Genomic DNA, 25,415 nt, shown 5'->3' with positions numbered 1-25,415 from the left:
GAATTTGGCCTTTCCTCCTTGGAGCAACGGAGGATGAGAGGTGACCTAATAGAAGTGTATAAGGTGACAAGAGGCATTGATTGTGTGGTGGGGGTTGATACAATAGTGTCTTTTACGAGTCTCTTAGCTAAGTACACGGAGCTCAGAAAAATAGAGGGCTATGCAGTAGGGTAATTCTTGTCAGTTTCTAGAGGAAGTTCCATGGTTGGCTCAACAGTTCAACATGGACTAAAAGGGCTGAGATGGCCTGTATCTGTGCTGTAATTGTTATATGGTTAGCATTGTGGGCCGAAAGGCCTGTAACATGTGCTGTAGATTTCTATGTTCAAGTATTCAGAAAATACAGTGAAATGCATCATTTGTGTTAACATCTAATACATCCAAGGTTGTGCTGATGTCAGCCTGCAAGTGTCACCACACATTCCAGAACCATGTTCAGTGTGACACGCTGAGCTCCTCCAGCAGATTGTTGATCTAGATGTGTCTTTCTCTACCACCACCCTGGTAGTGTGTTCCACACATATATCTCTCTATGTGTAAAAAAAACACCTACCTCTGACATCCACCCCCCCCCCCCCTCGAAACTTTTCTCCAATCACCTTAAAATGCACTCATATTAGCCATTTCCACCCTGGAAAAATGATCTGGCTGTCAACTCTACCTATGCCTCTTATGTTGTACACCTTTATCAAGTCACTTCTCATCCTCTTTCGCTCCAAAAAGAAAAGCTTTCGCTCACTCAATCTATAAGACATGCTCTCTAATCCAGGCAGCATCCTGGTAAGTCTCCTCTGCAGCTTCTCTAAAGTTTCCAATTTCAATCCATCTTTGGTGCAGCTATCATGAGGTAGGGAAAGGGAGACCTCATTACTCAACGGATTCTAACGCAACTCCTCTCTTCTGTACCTACCATCGTTATTAGAGTCTGATATTCCTCCATCATCTTGTGTGTATTTTAAGCCTCTGGTTTATTGCTGCATAAGTTAGCATCTGCTGTCTCCTGTGCCCACAACTATATTTTGTTGGGGCAAGGCAAAGGAACTTCACTCTGCAGGAGTGAAGCTGGCTGCAACTATTCCATGGCACTACTGGTTACCTATAATGGAAAACACCCAAACTCCATTAAAAAGTGTAACCCTAACTTAGAGAAAAAAAACACAGCATTTAAACAACAAAATGCTATACTAATTGCTGTGATGTACTTAATTACCAGTCTGACATTAAGTCTGGCTGCTTTATTGGTTTAGTTGCTAATTGGAAACCATTAGGAAGGATGCTTTTTTTTAGTTGTATTTCCAACCATGGCCTTGTGGAGTTGAAACCATTAACAGTTTTGTGTCCAGGTTAATTCCTCTACACTTTGTAACAGATCAGTCTGACAGCATGAGAGCCAATCAATATCTAATCAGATAATCTTGACATCAGTTAATGGGGATGGAGCTTGCAGCGAGGTTCATTTAATGGGGACACTTTACCAGACATCAATTGATCGTTCAACATCCGCTAGTCTTACTAATGAGAGTATCTAATAATGGGGACTACTTTATTTCAGATGGAGGGAACATAATAATTTTTATTGGCTGTTGACTGGGAATATTGGGCCAAGTTCAACTAAACACAGTCCTGGGTGCCAAGCCTTACAGGTTAGAGTTGTAGCCCATTACCAGCACCCTCCACCACATCATTGCATGACGTCCAAGTCAAACAAACAGTGGTGAGAATGGGGGGGGGTTTCAGGCCAGATGAGTCACTGCCGTGGAACAAAATTCACACTGTGTGATGGGCAAAGAAGGCGGGCACCCAGTGAGAGCCAAAGAGCAAATATGATTGGGTCCAAAACGACTGCATGCACAGGCCTTGCGGGAGTCGGAAGTTGGTACGTCAGGCCGTCTGTTCACTGACTGATGTCACAAAGATCCACTGAGAAACCAGGAGTGTCTTTTTACTAATTTAATTCAGAATCAGGTTTAATATCACTGGCATATGTTGTGACATTTGTTGTTGTGCAGCAGCAGTACATTGTATACATAATAATAAAAACTGTAAATCACAGTAAATAATTAATAAGTATTTATAAATTTAAATTAAATAAGTAGTGCAAAAAAAAACAAATAAAAAGCAGAACATGAATCAGAGCAGCACAGTACAGATCCTCCGGCCTTCAATGTTGTGCTGAGCTTTTAATCAATCTAACCCTTCCCTCTACCATCGCCTCCATTTTTCTTTTCATCTATCTGCCAACACAAGAGTCTCTTAAGTGTCTTTATCTACCATCACCCCTGGCAGCATGTTCTACACATATATCACACTTTGGGTAAAAAGAAACTACACTTTCCTCCAAATACCTTAAATCCCTCTTCATTAGCCATTTCTGCCCTGGGAAAGTATCTCTGGCTGTCCACTCTATCTTTGCCTCTTATCATTTTGTACACCTCTATCAAGTCGCCTCTCATCCTCTTTCTCTCCAAAGAGAAAAGCCTTAGCTTGCTCAACCTATCCTCATAAGACATGTTCCCTAATCTAGGCTGAATCTGGTTAATCTCTGCGGTAGCCTCTCCAAACCTTTCAAGTTTAATCCAATTTTGAGGCCCGTATCATGAGGTAGAAAAGAAAGAAGCTCCCTTACCCAATGGATCCTACCACAACTACTCTCGTCTGTACCCACCATAAATATTAGAGTCTGATATTCAATCCAGTGACCTTTAACTCCTTTGAATTGCAACCCTGTGCAGTTCTGATGATGGAAGCATCTGTTCTAATGGAAATCCATTCTGGATACCAACATGCCTGAAGGCTGAAATAACACAACACTTGTCTTAAGTGCTTTTTCAGCATCTGATGAAGTCTCATGCCACAACTTGTCTGTGGATATTTAGGCTAATTAAAGAAAGATTTCTGTATTTCAATATAAAAACCATGATACCCCCACGACAGTGTAGTGGTTACCATGACGATATTATAGGTCTGGGTGTTGGAGCTTAGGGTTCAATTTGACATCCTCTGTAACCAAGTTTGGACGTTACTTCCTGGGTGCACATGGGTTTCCTCCGGGTGCTCCGGTTTCCTCCTACAGTCCAAAGACATACTGGTTAGTAGATTGATTGGTTATTGTAAATGTTCCCGTGATTAGGCTATGATTAAATCAGTGGGTTGCTGGGCAGTGCGGCTTGAAGGCACAGAAGGGCCGATTCCGTGGAGCATCTCTAAATAAAAATAAAAATAAACAGAAAATACTGTAAAGGCTCAGAAGGTCATTCAGAATCAGTGGAAGGCAGGACAGGTAATGTTTCAGAATTGAGACCTTTGTTAAAACTGTGAAAGGGAGAAAATAAACTAGTTTTTAGTTGCAGAGAATACAAGAAAGGAATAGAAAAAATGGAACGGTTATCGTGCAGGAACAGCTCCTATGGTCCAGAATGTCATGTTGAACTAATCAAACTAACAAACCCCGGTTACGCTCATTTCTTCTGTCTGCAATTCATCCATATTTCTCCAATCTCTGCATATTTATCTACCTGTCAAAAAGCCTTTTATGCGCCTTTATCATATCAGTTATCACCATCTCCTTTGCATTTTCTGCCTCTTGCCTTTTAAACGCGTGCTAGAGTCCAGTGTAAGTGCCAGCAATCAGGGTTCAATTCCTGCCGCTGTCTGTAAGGAGTTTGTATGTTCTCCCTGTGACTGCATGGGTTTCCTTTGGGTGCGTTGGTTTCCTCCCACTGTCCAAAGACATATTTTGTTTTTTTATTGTTTCTATTCAGATAGAAACCCTTCAAGTAGCACCACCCAGCAACATTTGATTTAGCCCTAACCTAATCACAGGACCTGTGCTATAATCCGTTGTGCCAACCACTATGCCACGGTGCTCCCCCCCATAGAGGAATGAATGTTGTGCCAGAAGTTTGGTGACACCTGCAGGTTGCTCTCTCCCCCCCCCCCCCCCCACATGCCCAGCACATCCTCGGCTTGTGTTTATCGTTAATGCAAATAATGCATTTCACTGCTTGTTTGCATATTTCGATGTACGTGTGACAAATAAAGCTAAACTTTATCTAGAATCAGACCTTTGACTCTGGTAAAGAATATCAGCTCTCTCTTCTATCTATGCCTCTCATGATTATATAAACTTCTATCAGGTCACCCTCAGCCCTACTGTTCCAGAGATAACAATTCTAGTCATCCAATTTCTCCTTATAGCACCCGCTCTCTAATCCAGGCAGCATACTGGCAAAGCTCTGCTATCCCCTCTCCATATCTTCCATGTCTTTCTTATAATGAGGAGACCATAACTGAACGCAATACAGCCGAAAGTATTCGGCAGGTCAGGCAGCATCCATGGAAAAGAGTAAAGAGTTAATGGTTCGAGCTGAGATACTTCATCAGGACGCTGACTCTTTACTCTTTTCCATAGATGCTGCGTGACCTACTGAGTTCCTCCAGCATTTTGTGTGTGTTGCTTTGGGTTTCCAGCATCTCCAGATGTTCTCTTGCTTGCAATTCACCAGATGCAGCTTTACCAGAGTTTTATAAAATTGCAAAGTAACTTCCTGACTGATGGATATGACAAAGGAAACACCTTCTGTAGGGTGAGACCAAGTTAGAGGCAGATTATGCATTGATGTCTATGCTATGTGTAGCTAATAGTAAGGTTGTGGGATGTGTCTGGCTGCACAGTCTGACCTGCTGACTGCTAAAGTATGTTTCAATTTTATTTTGTATTTATAGTATCTGCAGCTGTTCTCTTTTCTGTATTTTCATTTATTTTGTTTATTCACCCCATAGCTTCATACTTTCAGCTTGTTGGTGGTGACTTTAATTCCTGTGGTTTGATCAGTTATTTTAACCTTGTTGTCAGATTGTTTGGATGATACTTTCCTTCAGAACATTCAATGCACGTTCAAAGCCATCACGCAGCATACCCTTCAACAACAACAGCAATAACTTTCAATTAGCTGAGATTGAGCAGGCATGGCTATGTGAAGGAGCTTTCAGGAACTGAGTTAGGGATTATAGTTTCAGAATAAGATGTTGGGCACTAAAGTTCAAAGTACTTTCATTACCGAATTATATATACTATATACAGTCTTGAGATTGATCTCCTTATAGGCAGCCACAAAACAAGGAAAACCAATAGAACCCATTAAAAACAGGTCAACCGCGCAATATGCAGAAAAAAAATCTAATTGTGCAAACAATAAAAGTAGGTAAATAACATTCAGGACTGAAGTTCATGAAAGTGAGTCCACAGCCACGATGCCAGTCATCGCTGCAGCCGATTCAGGAGCCCATTAATTGCAGGGCACAGCCTCAGTTCAGCGCAGAGACAAGTAAACCTTGTGGAGCAGCGAGCTTAACAGGCCCCGACACCTTGACCTTTTCAATCTGGCCCAGCTTTTAAATCGATCAAACCTTGGGTCATTCTTTACTCACAGACCTGGGTCCTGCAGCTTTCACGATTAGATTTATCAAAGCGTGAAGAATCTAACCTGGTGCACCATGGAAGCTCAGCCAGTGTTTGCATTAAAAAAGTGTCTATTGAATTATGGATATTAAAGAAATCAATAAACATGGAAATAGAGCATAGAAATGTGTTGTAGTAATAGATCTTTTTTAATAGCAGAGAAGGCTTAATGGGCCAAAATTCTTCTCCTGTTTTTTATACACAAAATGCTGGAGGAACTCAGCATCTGTTTGTGTTACTCCAGCATAGTGTGTTTGCTACTCTGGATTGCCAGCATCTGGAGAACCTCTTGCGCTCTTGTTTCTTCTTGTGGATAGAGAGAAGGCTCAAGTTGCAAAAAAAGCAAGAGCGTCATATTAAAAAAAAATCTTCCCTTGTTGATCTCCCTGCATCCACCTTCTGCAAAGCACCAAATCTATGGAGCACACCAGCTCAATTTGTCACTGGTAGTGGAATCCCTAAACCTATCATCACTGTTTCAGGTGCTCCTCTTCTCTGAAAAGGTTACAATTGATTAACTATCAGCTGACTGAAATTTACAGATAGCCTTTCTCAGAAGAGTGGTTTGCCATTGTGTGAGCCAAAGATTTTATACAGATTTTCCTCCACTATTTTAATAACACTGTATGTTAAGATTGCCAAATTCCTCATTTCAATATTAATGGCTTCCTGCAAAGAGCATCTCCAGCTGACAGCTGCTCTGTGTGTGTTGGTCCTTGCTGCTGACACAGCAAAGCTCTTTGCTTCCCTCAGTATTGCTAGCCCTGCAATACAGCCGAGTTGTAAAGCCAGCCTGAAAGCGTTGTCACATCTTGGTGTCCACGTGGAGCATGTCACTGCCAATCAACAAACTCTTGACGTGTGCTCAGTATTGACAAATAAGCAACCACGGCAGCCTGTCTGGTCAATGTAAGAAAGAAACAGCAGCAGAAGTTAGCCATTTGGATATTGTGCAGTTCATACTTCCATATTTTGTTATGATATATAGGAGAGACCATTTGGCCCATCAAGTCTCTGGCGGCGCTTGCAACACTTTTTTCAATTCTTTGCTCCCATTACCTGTGGTAATGAAGAAAATGTTTGGCACGCTGGCCTTCATCAGTCAGAGAACTGTGCATAGGTGTTGGGAAGTTATGTTGCATATATAAGATGCTGGTGAACCCACACATGACTTACTTGTATCATTTTTGACACCCTGTTATAGGAAAGATGTTATTAAACCAGAAAGAGTGCAGGACCGATTTACTGTGACTTAGGGACCTGTTACGAGGAGAAGCTGTATGAAAGGGATTTAATCCATTAGCTTTTTTGGTCACTCCTATTTTTATTGCTAGTTGGGGCAATTATGAATTGGGTGGCCAGCAGATTAAAAAACAGGCAAATTGAACATGCCCTTTGATTTTATGCTTTATATTCCGTGCTTTTGTTTATTTTTTTGCCGTTGGTGTGATTTGTTTTGTTCTGTAAGTTGGGGGGGGGGGTGATGCTTTTTTCTTTGAACAGGTTCCATGGTTCATCTTCTGTAGGGTAGATATATCTCAGAGTTCTATACTGCATACTTTGATAATAAATGTACTCAGAATCTTTGAGAATGTAGCAGATTGAAGGGTGACCTGATAGAGGTACAAAAGATCATGAAGGCTATGGACAAAGTGAAAGCATGTACTTTAGTCTTTTGCCCGAGGAGTGGGTACTAATGACAATAGGCCATAAACTGAAAGATTTAAAAGGGACATCAGGGGCAGCTCCTTCATGCAATGGGTGGTGGTGTCTATTTGGAATGAGCTGCCAGAAGGAGTGGTATATTAGCAACACCTAAAAGCCATCTAGATAAGTTCAAAGTAAACTTATTGTCAAAGTACATAGATGTCATCACATACAACCCTGAGATTCACTTTCTTGTAGGCATATTCAATAAATCTACAGAATAGTAAACATAACAGAGTCAATGAACTCTGCAAATACAAAAAGAAAAAAATAATAAGTAAGCAATAAATATTGAGAACATGAGATGAAGAGTCTTTAGTCGTGAGTCCATTGGTTGTGGGAATATTTCAATGAAGGGGCAAGTGAAGTTGAGTGACCTATCGTCTCTGGTTCAAGACCCTGATGGTTGAGGGGTAATAACTGTTCCTGAACCTGGTGCTGTGAGTCCTGAGGCTCCCATATCTTCTTCCTGATGGCAGCAGCAAGAAGAGAGCATATCCTGGGTGGCAGGGGGTCCCTGATGATGTATGCTGATCTACACCGTTAAGAGAGGTTTAGAGGGCTGTGGGCTAAGTGCATGCAGTTGGGACCTGCTCAGTGGGCCACACAGTTGGCATGGCCAAGTTGGGCCGAAGGGTCTGTATCCATGCTGTATGACTGTGAATCTACGGCCCATTTTGCAGCAATATCACATATCCATCATCACTAAGATTAGGGGCCAATTGACCACAGAAAATTTACCCATGAACAAGCCATCTCTCAGATGTGTAAATTAACTGGAGAAACCAAAGGGAGCTCTGTCACAGGGAAAACGAGCAAACATCTCACAGGTAGCATCAGATCTCAGGATAGACTCTACATTCCCTCAACATCTAAAAATCCAGTGATCCAGGTCCAGAATGAACCTTATATCTAAATTTCCAGAGCCCTCATGAGCTTGTTCATTTGCTATGTGCGTGTCTTATGAAACAGGTGATTATCAACTTCCTTTTCTACACGTGTCCATGATTGGGCTTGGCAGTTTTTTTTCTACAGAAGTTATTTGCCATTGCTTTCTTCTGGGTAGTGTCTTTACAAGACAGGTGACCCCATCCATTATTAATGCTCTTCAGGGATAGTCTGCCTGGCATCAGTGGTCACGTAACCAGGACTTATGATATGACCCGCTGTTCATATGACCATATACCACCTGCTCCTATGGCTTCACGTGACCCTGACTGGGGTGGGGTGTACTTAGCAGGTGCTACACCTTGCCCAAGTGTGACTTGTAGGCTAGCAGAGGGAAGAAACCTCTTACACATCCTTTGGGAAAGATGTATCTCCGCCCTACCATCCACCTCAAAAGTAGAACTTCTATTTATTACATGGTCTACTGCCTTCTCCTATCAGATCTCTTCTCAGCTCTTCAACTGTTCCACCTATCCCCTCCCAGTTTCTTACTTCATCCCCCCTCCCTCACCAACTCTCCTTCTCCTTTACCTGGTCTACACATGACCTGCAAGCTTGTACTCTTCCGTGTCCCTCCACCTTCTTTCCCAGTCCTGTAGAAAGGTCTTAGCCCGAGACATTGAGAGTTTATTCCCCTGCACAGGTGTTGCTTGACTTGCCGAGTTCCTCCAGCACTTTGTACGTGCTGCTCAGAGGCAGAACTGCTGTCTCAGATATCGACAGGACGGGGCCTTTCCCAGAAATGGGGGATAGAGATTGTGTTGTGATCCATACCGGCTGAATACTGAACAGTAACCTATTCCAAGAGCAACGTAGGCCTTCCCTCACACATAGGCCTCCACTTTTCATTCATCCATGCACTTAGGTAAGAACTCCTTAAATGTCCCTAACGTATCTGCCTGTAATGAATACTTCCAGTCTCTGAGAGGATCCAGAAACTGTTGGGCTCTGAAGGTTTCCATGAACACCTGTATTTGTTAGTTGTTGTCTTAATAAGCAATGTTAATCCCTGGTGCTTCCTGATCAATCTTGTTAAACTGATTTTGATTAGCACATATTTACTGCATTCTACGATTAATTAAAGTGGACTCCCAATTATCACTTATCGCAGGGTCCCAGCTTTAAGACTGTTTTGTCTCACAGTGTTGCTCAGTCGAGCCACTGCTGTTCTGTTGGAATTCCTATGTCTTGGATCCATCTCTACATGGGAGTCTGTCACTCCTCCATGCTTGGGTTCAGACATATTTTGACAATGTCTCTACTATTACCAACTGTAGCAATACATTCCATGCTCTCCGTGTAAAAAAAACTATCTCTGATATCCTCCAATCACCTTAAAAGTATGTGCTCTGATATTAGCCTTTGTTGCCTTGGGAGCAAAGTGCTAGCTATCCACTCTATCTATGCCTCTTATCAACTTGCCAGCATGGTCAGATCTTCCCAATCTCAGTCTACTCCACTTTTGTTTGCACAAAGATCTTGGCTCTATCCATCTGCTTTGCACTTATTGTTCTATTTATTTTTACATTGATTAATACCATGTAAACACTCAATGCCCATTTTATTAGGTGCACCTGTTCACCTGCTCATTAATGCAAATATGCAATCAGACAATCATGTGGCAACTTAATGCATAAAAGCATCAAGAGGTTCAGTTGTTGTTTGATCCAAACATCAGAATGGGGAAGAAATGTGATCTAAGTGACTTTGACTGTGGAATGATTGTTGTTACCAGACCAGGTGGGTTGAGTATCTCAGAATCTGCTGATTTCCTAGGATTTTCACACAGAGATTACAGACTGCTAAAAACAAACAAAAAAACAGTGATGGCAACAATGTGGATAAAAGCACTTGAGAATGGCCAGACTGATTCAAGCTGACAGGAAGGTGATAGTAACTCAGATAACCATACATTACGACAGAGGTGTGCAGATAATCATCTCTGAATGCACAACATATCGAACCTTAAAGTGAATGGGCTACATTTCAACTGCCATATTCAAAACTGGTGGCTGGCCTCAAAGTTTCTGATCACACATTTCAGAGCAACACCCAAGAAATGCTGGAGAAAGTCAGGAGGCCAAATTGAGCTCATATTCCAGACCTCATTTGTTACCTTCTTTGTGTCAGTGTGGAGAGACTGATCCTTGAAAATATAACTAGACAGAATATTAATTGCAAACACACCTGTCCTGAACTGCACATTAAGTGGCAGCAATATGCCTATAATAATGTGTTAATAAAAGAGATGGCTTCTCTGATCTCCTCTGGAAACTGTCAATGGCTGACAATTAACATGATCATTCATCCATTGTCTTCAAAGGTACACATTTAGAATATCACTCATCCAATAATTAGTTTCTATAGCCTTAAAGTATCAGTTGAAATCGTGAACAGGTTTTATTTTCTGAAGACTGGTTCTGCAGTCTACTGTGTCCTTGTTTTAATCTAAGTTCAAAGGTCAATCTACATTTATTATCAAAGTATGTATATATTATACATACATCGAGAGCTCACCATGTCTCTGCCTTGCCCCTCCATTATTTACAATATTTGTTTTCCAGAAAAAATGTTATTAATAAAGTACTTAGTTGAATTCTTTGTTTTGTTTGCCACCGGTAAGTAGTTGCTGGGCTTCACCAGCACCACCTTAAACGGAAAGAAATCAATATCTGCTATTCATAATTTCACAGCTCTGGAATAATACCTAACAATGAGAACAAGGAAATTCATTGCACCCTGGTGTATGTGACAATCTCATCCATCCTTTGAGGTTCCTTCTCAACTATTTTTTATGTTATCCTATTTGATCCTAAATCTTATTGATTCAATACATTCTAATGTTCAGTATTTAAAAGACACAATGAAGAGATTTGCTTAACTCTTCAGTTACAACAGAGAACTCAGGAGATTTCAGGGAAACTCAGAAGTTAAGTGAGGGGATTTAATACCAACTCATTGCATACTATAAGTTTCCTGATTAAAATGTCAAATAGAATGTTGATGACGAGTCTTGATCTGAAAAGTCATCCCTCTCCATAGCTGTTGCCTGACCTGTTGGGTTCTTCCAGCATTTTGTGTGTGTTCCATTAAATGGAATAATTTTCTCTACAAGGGAAATAGAGGGTGGCATTAGAAGTAAACTATTCACATGAAGCGATGTTCATTTAAAACCGTTTGGCGGAGATCCCAGGCAGTGCAAGTGTTGCACCTGCCTTCACTACCAGATGGTTGGGACATTGAGTCACACAGTAACCTGTCACTCAAATCCACCTGCTACTCATTGGCTAAGTTTCTAGCTCACATATCAAATCTCTCCTGGATACTTGATGACAAGGTTTAATAGCGTAGCTCTGGTTGCTAGCTGATTCATGGCACTGATTATTGTGGCATAATATACATGCTCCCAAGTACTTTTGGACTGACACTTCAAAGTTCAAAGTACCCTTATTATCAAAGTATGTATTCAATCTTGTGATTCACCTTCTTGCAGGCAGCCACATAACACAGTAGAACCCATTAAAAAGAACCCACACAACAAACACTGTCAAACACCCAATGTGTTAAAAAAGAAGGACAAATCGTGCAAAGAACAAAAGGTAAACAAATAGCACACAGAACACTTTGCGGAGTCCCCAGAAGTGAGTCCACAGCCATGGAGCCTGTCAGCGCTGAAGAGCCTTGACCAAATCACACAAGTGGTAAAAGTAGTAAACAAGAGCCAATGGAATTTGAACTGCTGAATCCCTGAACGTGAGTCCACAGATACTGAGCTCACTCAGCGCTGAGGTGAGTTGACCTGTCCGGGAACCCAGTGGCTGCTGGAGTAGCAGTAGTAGCGAGAGAGATGGCGACCGGTCAACCACAGGCAGACAATACTGAACAAGTGTTCATTTTCCACTCTCATCCTTGACAATTTGAGAGAATGATGAATTCTTGTGGGCTTTTGGATAAAAGAAAGATTTGGATTTTTATACAGCCTTCGGACATCCCAAAGCACTTCAACTCCCCCAATCATGTGCTTTTGAAATAAAGCTATATTGTAATTTAGGACAAGTTGTTAAAAATTCAGGATTCAAGATTCAAGATTATTTCAAGACTAATTGTTTCCTTTTCATTGCCGGCAGCCTATTTAAATCTAGCTGTAATCCACAATCCATGATATGAACACTCATACAAACCAACCAGCATTAACTAGTGCTCCTAGCCTTCAGTTACCTTGTTGCCTCATTGTGCCAAGTATCTACTCTGTCTTGTTTTGTGTTCCCTTGTGGCTTGTTATTTTGCAGTTTATTAGTAAAATATTGTTTACTGCTAAGTCATCTCTGCTGCTCTGCGTTTCCTCTATGTTTCCTGGCAATTTCTCCTCCCTCCTCCTCCTCTCCTTTTCCATTCTTCATTCTGGCTCCCCTGTTACCCTTTCTCTTCACCTCACCTGTCTGTCACCTCCCTCTGGAGCCCCTCCTTCTTCCTTTTCTCCCATAGTCTCCTGTCCTCTCCTCTCCTATCAGATTCCTTCTTCTTCATCCCTTTACCTTCTCCACTTATCACCTCCCATCCCCCCTCTCCCATCCACTCACCTACTTCTCCCCTCATCTGGATTCACCTATCACTTACCAGCTTCCACTCCTTCTCTTCCCCCCTTCACCTTCTTATTCTGGCACCTTCACCCTTTCTTTCCAGTACTGATGAAAGGACTTGGCCAAGAGTGTCTACCGTTTGTCCTTCATGGATGCTGCACAACCTGCTGATTCATCCAGCATTTTGTGCATTCATCCTATGTCACTCATGAGAGTATTCAAGATTCAAGTTTATTTATCAAGGTGTACATCAAAGCGTGCAGTGAAACTGTTTGCTTGAACAACCACTACACATGAGGCTGTGCTGGGGGTAACCCACAAGTGTCACCACACTTTCTGGCAACAACATATCACGTCCAACATACACCGCTATAGGGTCACTATTAGTCTGCTACGCTGAAAGGAATGAAGCTCTAGCCTTCCCGATTTCTCCCTATAACTCAGGCCCTGGCAATGTTCACATATATCTGTTATTTGAGTACAATGGTACTTTACCACAACTTCACCTCTTCCCCAGTGAGTGTATAATCCTACTGTTGGTTGGCATCTCCCAGTTCAACCTCCTTCAATCACCTTAGTGAACCAGACTCCAACTCTGTCCCTCCCACTGGCTTCATCACCTACATCGTCTGGCTCAGTCTTTGCTCAGCCTTCTGCTTTGTAAATACATTACAAATTAAATAACGGGTGAAGGACATTTACATATGCATCTGCTAAACTTACGACGTCTCAATACATATATATATATCCAAGTATGCCTAAGTAGGAGTAAGTTCACCACACAAACAGCAGTGGTTGAAGAAAGCAACTCTCCACCGGGCATATCCTCAAGGGCAATTGTGGACAGCAAAAGCCAACCTTGCCAGGAATATCCACATCCTGTGTATGAAGAAAACAAGGCAAACACAGGATGTTAGTCTTTGATTTAAATGGCATGGACTTCAGCAGCTTGACTAACTACTCTGGAAAAGCCACAAGCCGGTAAAACTGGCTTTTAACCCCATGCGTACCATAACCGAAAGAAGGAGCTAGTATCTAATTCCTTGTTCCTGTAAATAAGATCATTTGGTGTAGGAGCAGGATTAAACCATTTGGCCCATCAAGTCTGGTCCACCATTTCATCATGGCTGATCCATTTCCCTCTCAAATGAAAGCTTTATTTATTAAAAATATAATGGGAGTAGGAATAGGCTCTAATGTCATCACCATTCTGATATCTTGCATCAATTCCACCTTCCTTGCCAATTCCATCAGTATCCAAAAACCCATTGATGCTGCTTGACCTGCTAAGTATTACTTGTACTAAGTGATGAAGCAGCAGGTTATGGAATATCAAAGTTTCAAAGGTTTCAAAGGTACATTTAATGTCAGAGAATTGTGTACAGTATACGTCCTGAAATGCTTTTTCTTTGCATCCACCCATGAAAACAGAGGACTTCCCCCAAAGAATGAATGACAGTTAAATAGAAACATAGAAAACTTACAATACAATACCTTCAGTCTAAGATGCTGTGCCAAACCTGTACTTATTTTAGAAATTACCTAGTGTTACCCATAACCATCTAGTTCTCTAAGCTCCATGTACCTATTCAGGAGGATCTTAAAAGACCCTATCCTATCTGCCTCCACCACCATCGCCGGCAGCCCATTCCGTGCCCTCACCACCCTCTGCGTAAAAAACTTGCCCATGACATCTCCTCTTTATTTACTTCTAAGCACCTTAAAACTGTGCCCTCATGTGTTAGTCATTTCAGCCCTGGGAAAAAGCCTCTGACTATCCACACAATAAATGCCTCTCATCATCTTATAAATTCTATCAGGTCACCTCACATCCTTTGTCATTCCAAGGAGAAAAGGCCAGGTTCATTCAACCTATTCTCGTAGGGCTTGCTTCCCAATCCAGGAAACATCCTTGTAAATATCCTCTGCAACCTTCCTACAGTTTCCACATCCTTCTTGTAGTGAGGTGACCAGAACTGAGCACAGTACTCCAAATGGGGTTTGACCAGGGTCCTATAAAGCTGTAACATTACCTCTCAGCTCTTAAACTCAGTCCCATAGTTGATGAAGGTCAATGCAACGTATGCTTTCTTAACCACACAGTCAACCTGCACAGTAGCTTTGGTATCCTATGGACTCAGACCCCAAGATCCCTTTGATCCTCCACACCGCCAAGTGTCTTACCATCAATACTATTATCTGCCATCATACTTGGCCTACCAAAATCAATCACCTCTCACTTATCTAAGTTGAACTCCATCTGCCACTTCTCAGCCTAGTTTTGAATCCAATTGATGTCCTGCTGTAACCTCTGACAGCCCTCCACACTATCCACAACACCCCAACTATTGTGCCATCAGCAAATTTACTAACCTATCCCTTCACTTTCTTATGCAGTCATTTATAAAAATCATGAAGAGTAGGGGTTCCAGAACAGATCTCTGAGGCACACCACTGGTGACATACCTCCATGCAGAATATAACCCGTCTACAACCACTCTTTGCCTTCTATAGGCAAGCCAGTTCTTGATCCACAAAGCAATTTCCCCTTGGATCCCATGCCTCCCTACTTTCTCAATAAACCTTGCATGGGGTACCTCATCAAATGCCTTGCTGAAATCCATATAAACTACATATACTGCTCTACCAGCATCAATGTATTTAGTTGCATCCTCAAAAAACTCAATCATGTTGCCTCCAGCATTTTGTGTCTGTTGCTTATATCTATTCTACTGAAATTCCACTTAAAGATTAGCATTTTCAACACAGTGAAAATCAGATGAGCAGTGAACCGTCTGATTGGCCTATCAGAGTTCTCTTTGGGAACTAGTTGACTTGATCAGCATTTCTGATCTGGCTATTGTTCACGACTGCACTTAATAAAAAAAACAAACAAACACAGGACTTAATCTGTGAACCTTCACTGGAGACAATAAAATCTGTTTCTGGGAAAACTTACCAAAGTTCTACATATTATCTCTGCACCACATGATTTTATACACCCTTACACGATCACCCCTCAGTCTCCTTACATTTCAAGGATAAAATGTCCTCATCTGTCCAATCTCTTCCAATAATTCAATCCCTTATGTTCTGGCATCATCCTCATAAATTTCCTCTGCACTCTTTCCAAATCAATAACACCACTCCTGTAGCAGGCCAACAAAAACTGAATGCAATATTTCAAGTGTGGCCTCCCCATCATCTTCTAGAACAGCAACATAGCATCTCCACTTCTATACTCAGTACCCTAACTAATAAAGGCCAGCTTGCAGAAAGAGTCCACCAACGTGTCTACCTGCAATGTTGCTTTTAGCAAGCTATGTACTTGTACTCCAAGGTTTCTCTGTTCCTAAACTCTTCCCAGGGCACTAATGTCCACTGTAAAAGTCCTGCCTACCCTGGTTTGACTTCCAAATATGCAACACCACATGCTTATTTGATGCTATTTGCTATTCCCTGGACGTTGTAACTATCTGATCAAAATACCACAGCAATTCCTAAATTCCAGCTTTTCCACTGTAATTTAGCTGTAATGCCTTTTCTCACTGCCTACAAAATCATCTACTTGAGTGTGATTCCAGCATTATCTGCTTTATTCTCATGCATAGTTGGTTTAGGATTCCTAGAGTTTAGTTCCAGTGATGAAGAGGTTGATGGTCCCATGAAAGTGGTGTGTATGCAGGTGCTGAATTGAGCAGGGAAAGAAAATAGATGCACCCACAGCCAAATAGTTGGTTACTATTTGCAGTGCATGCTGTTGGGTGCAGAACTACAATAAATGTGGGTCAAAGAGATGAGCAAATAAGAATAAAGGAGCAAGGAGATCATGAAAGTACAAGATTTGATAGCAGTTTTTAAAGTGGGCCATGGACTCAATGGGTCTATATAGAGCAGGTGTTTCCAAACTCTTTTATGCCATGGACCCCTACCACGAACTGAAGGGTCTATGGACCTCAGGTTAGGAACACCTGATTTAGAGCAACAGACATGCAATGCTGGAGGAACTCAGTAGACCAGACATAATCAGTGGAGAGGAATAAACAGGTGACGTTTCGGGTAGAGACCCTTAATCAGGGTACTTAGTAGAGACTTAGGCATTGACAAGTGGAAAGATTCTTCAAGATAGTTTAATGTAATTTCTAGTACACAAGTGTAAAGGAGAAAGAAATAATTGTTACTCCTAATCTAAGCTAGCTCAAAAGAGCACAAGAAGATAAATAACACAATAATTAAAAAACATAAACAAATATAAATACATAAATTCACGTATGTATGTCGATTGATACTAAGGTACAGGAATGTGTGTAGATATGATGACTGACAGGATATGATAGAGTAGTGCTGAGGGGGAATTTGGGAGAGATGGGTTAGTGGGTGGAGGTATTGAACAGTCTTATTGTTTGGAGAAAGTAACTAGTTTTATGTCTGGTGGTCCTGGTGTGGATGCTAGCTATACAGCCTCCTCCCTGATGAGAATGGGGTATACAGTCCATGAGCAGGGTGGGCGAGATTCTTTATGATGTTGCTGGCCCTCTTCCGGCTCCTTTCTGTATATATCACAGATCCTAGATCCTGATTTTATACTTCAATATTATGCTGAGATATGTGTTTATGTACAAGTCAAGTGAAATGGAAGCTGTATGAGTACTCTGATATTTGAAGGCTGCATCACCTAGACTGAGGAGATATGTACAACTTACCTCCCCTGCCCTGTGATAGGCATGCTGCCTGTCTGACAGTTTTACAAGGGAGCACAAGTGAAAGGCAACATTTTAGCAGCTAGTCATGATGGAGCCAAAGCAAACATTTTTTTTTGAGAACTCTCTCAATTTAAACTAAATATCAATCTGTCCCTGACGTGAGAGACGCATACAGTATATCACTGTGTTGCCTCGTCTAATTTCACTAATGCGAGCTAGTGGCCATTTCAAGGCAGTTTAACTACTGTTATTTGTGGCCTCGTCAAAGCCAAGTGTTGGCTATAAATTTCCAATCTACGGAAATTAAGACATAAATAACATCCCACCTTTCTGCCACATTAGCTTATTATATCTATACATTTAATTAAATGAAAGTACTGTGACATTTATTTGATCCCTGCTCACTTGTTAATAGTAATAAATGGCAAAAAGAAAAGAGGAAAGAAATCCTTATTAGGTATTCGTCATTTTTTATTGATTGTTCCAAAATCATCCTGGAACAGTCAAGTTCCCTCCTTCTTTCTTTGCTGTTCTTTAGAACTGCAGACTTTTAAAGATTTGACTGAGGGGCAAAAGAGTCTGAAAACTGAGGATTCCACTCAGTGGTCTCTCTATTAGGTACATCTGTACCCCTGCTCATTCATGCAAATATCTAAACAACCAATCATGTGGCAGCAAGTCTGCATAAAAGCATGCAAACATGGTCATGAGGTTCAGTTATTCTTCAGACTAAACATCTGAATGGGAAAGAAATGTGATCTCAGTGGCGTTGACTATGGAATGATTGTTGGTGCCAGATGGGGTGGTTTGAGTATCTCAGAAACTGCTGATCTCCTGTCATTATCACATACAATAGTCTCTAGAACTTCCAGAGAATGTGGAAAGAAACAAAAAAGTATCGAGTGAGCGGAAGTTTTGTGAGCAAAAACACTTTGTTAATGAGGGAGATCAGAGGAGAATGGCCAGGTTGGTTTAAGCTGACAGAAGGCAACATTAGCTCATGCATTACAACAGTGGTGTGCAGAAGAGCATCTCTAAATGCACAGCACATCAAACCTTCTACAGTAGTCGAAGACCACAAACGTATACTACGTGTCCACTTTATTAGATTTAGGAGTTTCCATGCCTTTCCCACTTCTTATCACAACGATGAGATGTCAGAAGTTGCCCACAGTTCAGAGCATTTTATTTTATTTATTTTCTAAGATTAAAGATAAAAATTGGCTTTCTTTGTTACATTTGCATCAACACAATGATCTATGCCATTTGCATCAAAACAAACCAGCAAGGATTGTACTGGACAGCCCACAAGAGCTGCCATATTTTTGGTGCCAACATATCATGCCCACAACTCACTAACCCTAACCAGTATGTTTCTGAAATGCGGGCAGAAACAGGAGAACCGAGAAGATTCCCACAGGGTCATGGGGAGAATGTACAAACTCCTTATAGAGAGCCTTACAGAGAGTACCAAGGTACAGTGTAAAGCTTGTCTTGCATACTGTTCACACAGGTCAGATTGCTTCGAGGCAGAGCAAAGTAAAGCAACAGCAGTGTGCAGAGTTAAGTGCTACAGTTACAGTGACAATGCAGTGCAGGTAGTCAATAAGGTGAAAAGTCATAATGATGCAGATTGTAAGGTCAATAATCCATTTACTGCAGTACTGTGCAAAAATCTTCGGCACATACTGTACATATAGCTAGAGTACCTAAGACTTTTGAACAGTACTGCAGTCATTTTATGTTTTGCACTGTACTGCAGCTGCAAAAGACAAATTTCATGACATATGTGAGTGATGATAAACCTGACTCTGATATGGGCCTCTTTTGCGGACAGAGTGAGAAGGGGGCAGGAAGACGGGAATCCTGGTCGGGAAGGGAGGGAGATGGGGGGGGGGGGGGTAGTGAGAAGCAGCAGAAAGACATTCTGTAATGACCACTCAACAAATTGTTTGTAATTAAATTACCTTGCCTGGTGTCTCAGGGCTGGGTGTGTCTATACCTGTGCCACCTCCCCCACCCCGGCACTCCTTCTCTGCCACCCGCTCACACCCCTTCCACAGCATTTCAGCCATGCCATTCCCAATAGCCTTTGCTCCTGCCAGATTTACATCCAGATTTGTCAGGCTGTTGTGTCTGGTATCCTCTCACAGTCCTGGTGTACGGGCTTGTAGATTTCAATGCCCAGTCATTTTAGATGTTTTGACTGCTTACTTCCCTCCAGAGATACTGACTAATCTCCTGAGTTCCTCCAGCATTTTGTGTGCATTGTTCTGTAGAATCTAGTTTGGGAACTAGTGATATTCATTGCTGATGAATAAATTCTTGTCTACTGATCTGTTGGCAGGTGTAGATGATGGATGATTGACGTTGAGTGCTGCCTCCCACAGAACAGTTGGTGGGATCCTCAGTCAAATACGATATTTCACGGAAAAAGGAGGCTAAACCCCAACTTAAGTCAGAGTAACAACATGCACTTATTGTTGTGTTCTTTCATAGCAAGAGGACAATGTAATGTATGGATCTACTTACTTTAGAGCAATGACACCACCCTCCCGCCCCCTCCCCCAGCATTATGTATTGATTTGTTGTCTGTGCATGTGCATTATTCTCTCTCAGAGCTAGTCAAAAGATGAAAGCTTTTCTGAATACATTGCAGAACTGTGCAAACTTTTCTAGCGCTGTGACTTTAGAGATGGACTTTCTGATGCCTTAAGGGACAGGCCTGTGTGTGGCATGCATAGTCAAAGCATTCAGAAGACGCTACTGTCCAAAAGAGACCTAACCTTAGAACCGGCATTGGCCATTAAAATATTGTTAGAGACTGCAGCAAAGGATGCAGCAGAACTACAAAAAGGTTAGAATGTGAAATGCACAAAATGTCCCTGAATCGTGCAAAGAGCAAATATGTTATTGATGTGGCAAATGCTCACATGATGAAAATGGCTGTTGGTTTAAAGAAAAGGTCTACAGAAAGAGTCACAGACAAGGCCACATAGAGAGAGTGTGCAAGGCAGACAAACAGCATGACCGAGTGAAAAGTCCCAAACACAAAACTAACATAAAACAGAATCATACAACACAGAGTCTGACAAAGATGAACCGTCATGCCTAAAACTGTATAGTAACTGAAGCAGATCACAAGCTCAGTTGGATCACAATAGATGAGTCCGGTGTAAAACTGAAAATGGAGCTGGATACAGGGTCAGCTTTGTCCATATTCCAGAGGTTGACTACAACAGACTGTTTTCCAAGATACTACTAGAGAAGACCTCAGTGATATTAAACACTGAAAGTAAATATTCCATGTGGAGGCCAATCATAACAGTTAGAGTTTTCCATATTGAAAAGTGGATGTCCAGCACTTTTCGGACATGAATGGTTGAAAAATATCCAACTAGACTGACACTGAATCAAAGCTCTCAATGTGACATCAACAGGCAATGGCAACCCAAATGGTAGCACTATCCAAATACTGGCACAGCTGCTTAATGCTGATGAGAAGGCATTTGAGAAGGGGATTGGTAAACTTAAAGGCATGAAGGCCAGAATTGAGCTGGATGAATCAATAGCACCAAGATTCCATAAAGCACGTTTAGTGCCTTAGGCACCACGTCCATGTGGTGAACTACATATACCTGTCTGGACACGCCCCCTGCTGACTGCTCCTGTGGCCCCTCCCACTGACCGTGGCTTCTCCCACAGACCCTGGTTTAAAGGCGATTGAGGCCTGAGCCCAGCCCTCAGTCTTCAGGATGTAGTATGGTGGTCAACTACTGCTTGTTCTTTCTTCCAGTCAATAAAAGCTGATATCTCGCCTCACGTGTCAGAGAGTTATTGATGGTGCATCTGTCCAAAAGGGGATGCTGAACTGCAGAGCTTGGAGGCATCTGGAATTCTCTCCAAGTTTGAATGGAGCAATTGGGTCACGACCATTGTCCCGGTGATCAAGAAATGTGTGGGGATTTTCAAGGTGAGCATCAACCTGGTGCTGTGTACTGTGCAGTATCCCCTGCTATGAATAGAAGACATTTCTGCATCTTTGGCAAGCTGGAAGGGGTTTTCAAAGATTGACTTGACAAAAGCCTATCTGCAAATGGAGACTGAGGAGTCAAGCAAGAAGTTCCTCATAATCAACACTCACAAGGGACTGTTTCAGTTTAATGGTCATTGTCATCACATCAGCCTTACCAATTTGACAAAGAGCAATGGACCAAGCGTTCCTCGATATCCCAGGACCATTATGTTACCTTGTTGACATCATCGTGACTGGATAAATGATGAAGAGCACCTCCAGAATCTTAGTAAAGTGTTTACCAGGCTGAGTAAGTATGGTCTGCGTGCAAAGAGAGAGAAATGTGAGTTTCTCAAGAATTAAATCTCATATTGTGACATGACATTGAGAAGCATGGCTTACATAAGTCACAAAAGCAGACTGATGTAGTGCTACAGTCACCCAATCTCGAAAATGTGTCACAACTCTCGTCATACTTGAGCCTTGTAAACTACTACCATTCGTTTCTCCCAATCATTGCTACAGTGCTGCATCCATTGAATGCACTATTACAGACAGTAGCAAAGTGGGAGTATTCAGAAAGATGTAAAAGAGCATTCAAGGAAACAGAGTCCAATAACATCTGATGAATTGCTCACCCATTATGACCCATCCCTGCTCATCAGACTGGCAGGTGATATGTCCCCTTACAACATTGAAGCCATTTTGTCGCACATTATGAAAGATGGATCTGAGTGCCCAATTGTGTTTGCTTCAAGATCACTGATGAATGTAGAATGCAACTGTGCACAGATCTACCAAGAGGCCCTTAGTCTAGTAAGGGGAATAAATATGTTCTACCACTACCTATGTGGACAAAAGTTTATGCTAGTGGCAGATCACCAGCCCCTTGGGTCATTTTCAGTCTGCCCTGTTACATCATTGGACACTTTTCCTAGGAGCCGACTCTTATAGAGTTCAAGGATACCGAACAAAGCAGAACACTGCCTGCTTTCCAATATTGCCAAAGGAGAAGAAACTTCTTCATACTGCGACTCAGCAGAAGTGTTCCACACCGCATTAGCGGACCTGTTACTGGTAACAAATTCCAAAATACAAAGGGAAATAGGGAACAACCCAACATTGTCAAAAGTCTATGAAATCACCATATAGGAACGGCCAGCTCATGGTGACCCTACGTTTCCAGAGTTCTCAGTGAGATGAGATGAACTGCCGGTGTGTCAAAGAATGCTGATGTGTGGATCTCATGTTGTGCTTCCCTCTAAACTAAGCCCCAGAGTGTTAGAAAACCTGCATGAAAGAACCTGGGTACAGTCAGGACGAAGATTCTTATCCAGAGCTACGCATGGTATCTGGGAATTGATAAGCAAATAGACGACATGGCCAAAAACTGTTTGGGATGCCAAGAAGTTTAAAACTCACCCCCACAGGCCCCATTACACCTGTGAGAGTGACTGTGGACACCACGGCTAAAAGTACATATTCACTTTACTGGGCTATTCATGGACTACACGTTCCTGACTGCGGACAAAACTAAGTGGCCTGAGGTGCTTTATGCAATGAGGTCAACCACCTCAGCAAAGACAGTCTCCACACTGAAGACCATCATCGCCTGAAACCATTGTGAGTGACAACGGACCACGATAATTTCTGAAGAATCCCGACTGTTCACAAAGAAAATTGGCATCAGATATTTCAAGTCAGCTCCTCAATATCCAGCAATGAACGAGTTAGCTGAAAGATTTATCCAAACCTTCCAGAAGTCCATTAAAGCGATGGACAAGGAGGATAATTCTCTACAGTGCAAGGTGAACAATTTCTTATTTGTGAATCAGAACTCTGTTCATGTGATGACAAATCGAACACCTTGTCACCCCATAGCCAGGTTACCAAACCAGCAGAAATGGAATGATACGTTGGAGTCTGGTGGTACTGTAACTAGAAGTGTTTATTAGTAAACTAAGTAATACAGTACAATAAAATGCAAATATACATATAAAACAGGTTAGCTATGATATATACAGAAGTGTGGAAATATAAATCAAAACCAAGCTCTTTCAAAGTCTAGGGGTAAATGAATAGTCTTAAGATGGTGCAGAATTCAGTTCAGTTCAGTTTAAGTTGAAGTAGTTGCTGTGGTACTGCTGGAGAGAGAGAGAGAGAGAGAGAGAGCAAGAGGTGAGCAGCTGCAGCAGCCAAACCTTCCATTGTCTTCTTGTCCTGTTGTGCTGTTGCGGTCACCGACTGTGACCCCTCCGTTCCCGGCCAGGCTGTTCTTCAGTGGTGATCCCTTCACCCAGGCGAGGGTGGACACACCCCACTGGTCTGCCTTCACACACTGTGAGCCTCTGATCGATCCTCCAAGCCCCCACCTTCCTGATGCTCTTTCAGTATCCCGTGGCGTGTCTGCCTGTGTCTGCCCGATGGGGTACCAGCCATCCATCAACTGTCCATGTCCATCATCTGGCCCCGCCTTCTTGTCACAGCAGACACCTAGCACTGCTTTTCTGTGTCAGCAGGGATTCACACAAGCAGGCAAAAGTGTCCTTGGAGCAAAAGTAAACAATCATCGAAGAATCCATAATACTAAATCATTCTCTCTCTCTCTCTCTCTCTCTCTCCCCCCTCTCTCTCTTTCTTTCTCTCTCTCTCATTCTCTCTCTCTTTCTCTCTCTCTCTCTCTCTCTCTCTCTCTCTCTCTCTCTCTCTCTCTCTCTCTCTCATCAGCACAAACAGTGTCCAAAAGCCAGTATCATTCTGCCGCCATTTTAAAGTGGTTGTCCACAGAAAACATGAACCCTCTGGGTACCTAACGACTTGCAATGCTGTTCATGAACAGAAATCTGAGATCTCGCACAGACCTCCTGAAACCAGATCTACAGACGGAAGTGCAGAATAAACAGTCCAGCCAGCTGACAAGTGAAGCAGCAAGGAGCTTCGAGATTGAACAGGAAGTCCTAGTGCATGATTACCGAGAAGACAAGTGGACACCCAGTAGGATGGCTACAAGAACTGGGCCACTGATGTTGGAGATCAGACATGGAGACGTCACGTGGCTCAACCGAAGAACACACCTGAGTCGACGGCATCCAACGAGATGGACACATTACAGTCATCCATCTTAAACTCAGTGATGATGTCATTGACAACAATGTGACACTGGAGACCAAGAACGCTGTCTTAGACAAGACACCTACCAAACCTCATGCCGGTCTACAGGTCCAAAGGCACAATGAAAACATTATCGTTGGCAAGACACCTGCCAAAGCTGATGCCATTCCACAGGTCAGAAGACCCTTCCTGAAAGAAACCGAGTACCCCTCAAAAGACTGAACCTTTAGAACTGTGAAGTGTGTGCTTTTATTTAATATATATGTAGTTATGCACAGACACAACAGACAAGATTATAAAAACAAGGATATAATGTTGAAGCTTTATACAGTATTAGTCGGGCCACAGTTGGAATACGGTGAGCAGTTTCGGGTCCCATATCTAAGAAAGGATTGCCATTGGAGAGGATCCAGAGGAGATTTACGAGAATAATATTGGGAATTCAAATTTAATGGCTTTGGGCCTGTACTCACAGGACTTCAGAAAAATGAGGGGCATCTCATTGAAAACTGGAATATGAAAGGCCTCAGTAGAATGGACATGAAGAGGATGGTTCCAATAGTGGGAAGTCGAGGATCAGAGCGCACAGCCGCAGAATAGAGGACAGCTTTTTAGAACAGCAATGAGGAGGAATTTCTTTAGCAGAAGGGTATTGAATCTGTGGAATTCATTGCCTCAAGACAGCTGTGAAAGCCAAGTCAGAGAGGAGATTGATATGTTCTTGATTAGGAAAGGAGTCGTCTGTAACGTGGAGAAATTTTAGATTTAGAGATACAGCACAGTAACAGAGCCTTCTGGTCCAATGAGCTTCTGCTGCCCAATTACTCCCATGTGACCAATAAACCTACTAACCTGCATGTCTTTGGAATATGGGAGGAAACTGGAGCACC

General features: G+C 42.2%; 1 long non-coding RNA gene across 2 annotated transcripts; it reads right to left on the bottom strand.

Moving 5' to 3' along the window:
• Positions 1–1,984: 1,984 nt before the first annotated feature.
• Positions 1,985–24,195, bottom strand: LOC132407033 (uncharacterized). Of its 2 annotated transcripts, none has more exons than XR_009516355.1 (3): positions 23,616–24,195; positions 21,591–21,735; positions 1,985–3,067 (listed from the first exon to the last, which is right to left on the bottom strand). It is a non-coding gene; the product is annotated as an uncharacterized LOC132407033 (long non-coding RNA). The 2 variants fall into 2 exon arrangements; XR_009516354.1 differs by lacking the exon at positions 1,985–3,067 and adding an exon at positions 10,494–12,059.
• Between the last annotated feature and the right edge of the window lie 1,220 nt (positions 24,196–25,415).

Source organism: Hypanus sabinus, chromosome 17 (assembly GCF_030144855.1).
Source record: "Hypanus sabinus isolate sHypSab1 chromosome 17, sHypSab1.hap1, whole genome shotgun sequence".
Classification (NCBI taxonomy): Eukaryota; Metazoa; Chordata; class Chondrichthyes; order Myliobatiformes; family Dasyatidae; genus Hypanus; species Hypanus sabinus.
Note: the sequence above shows the minus strand (reverse complement) of the source record. Positions and strands in the feature narration are given on the sequence as shown.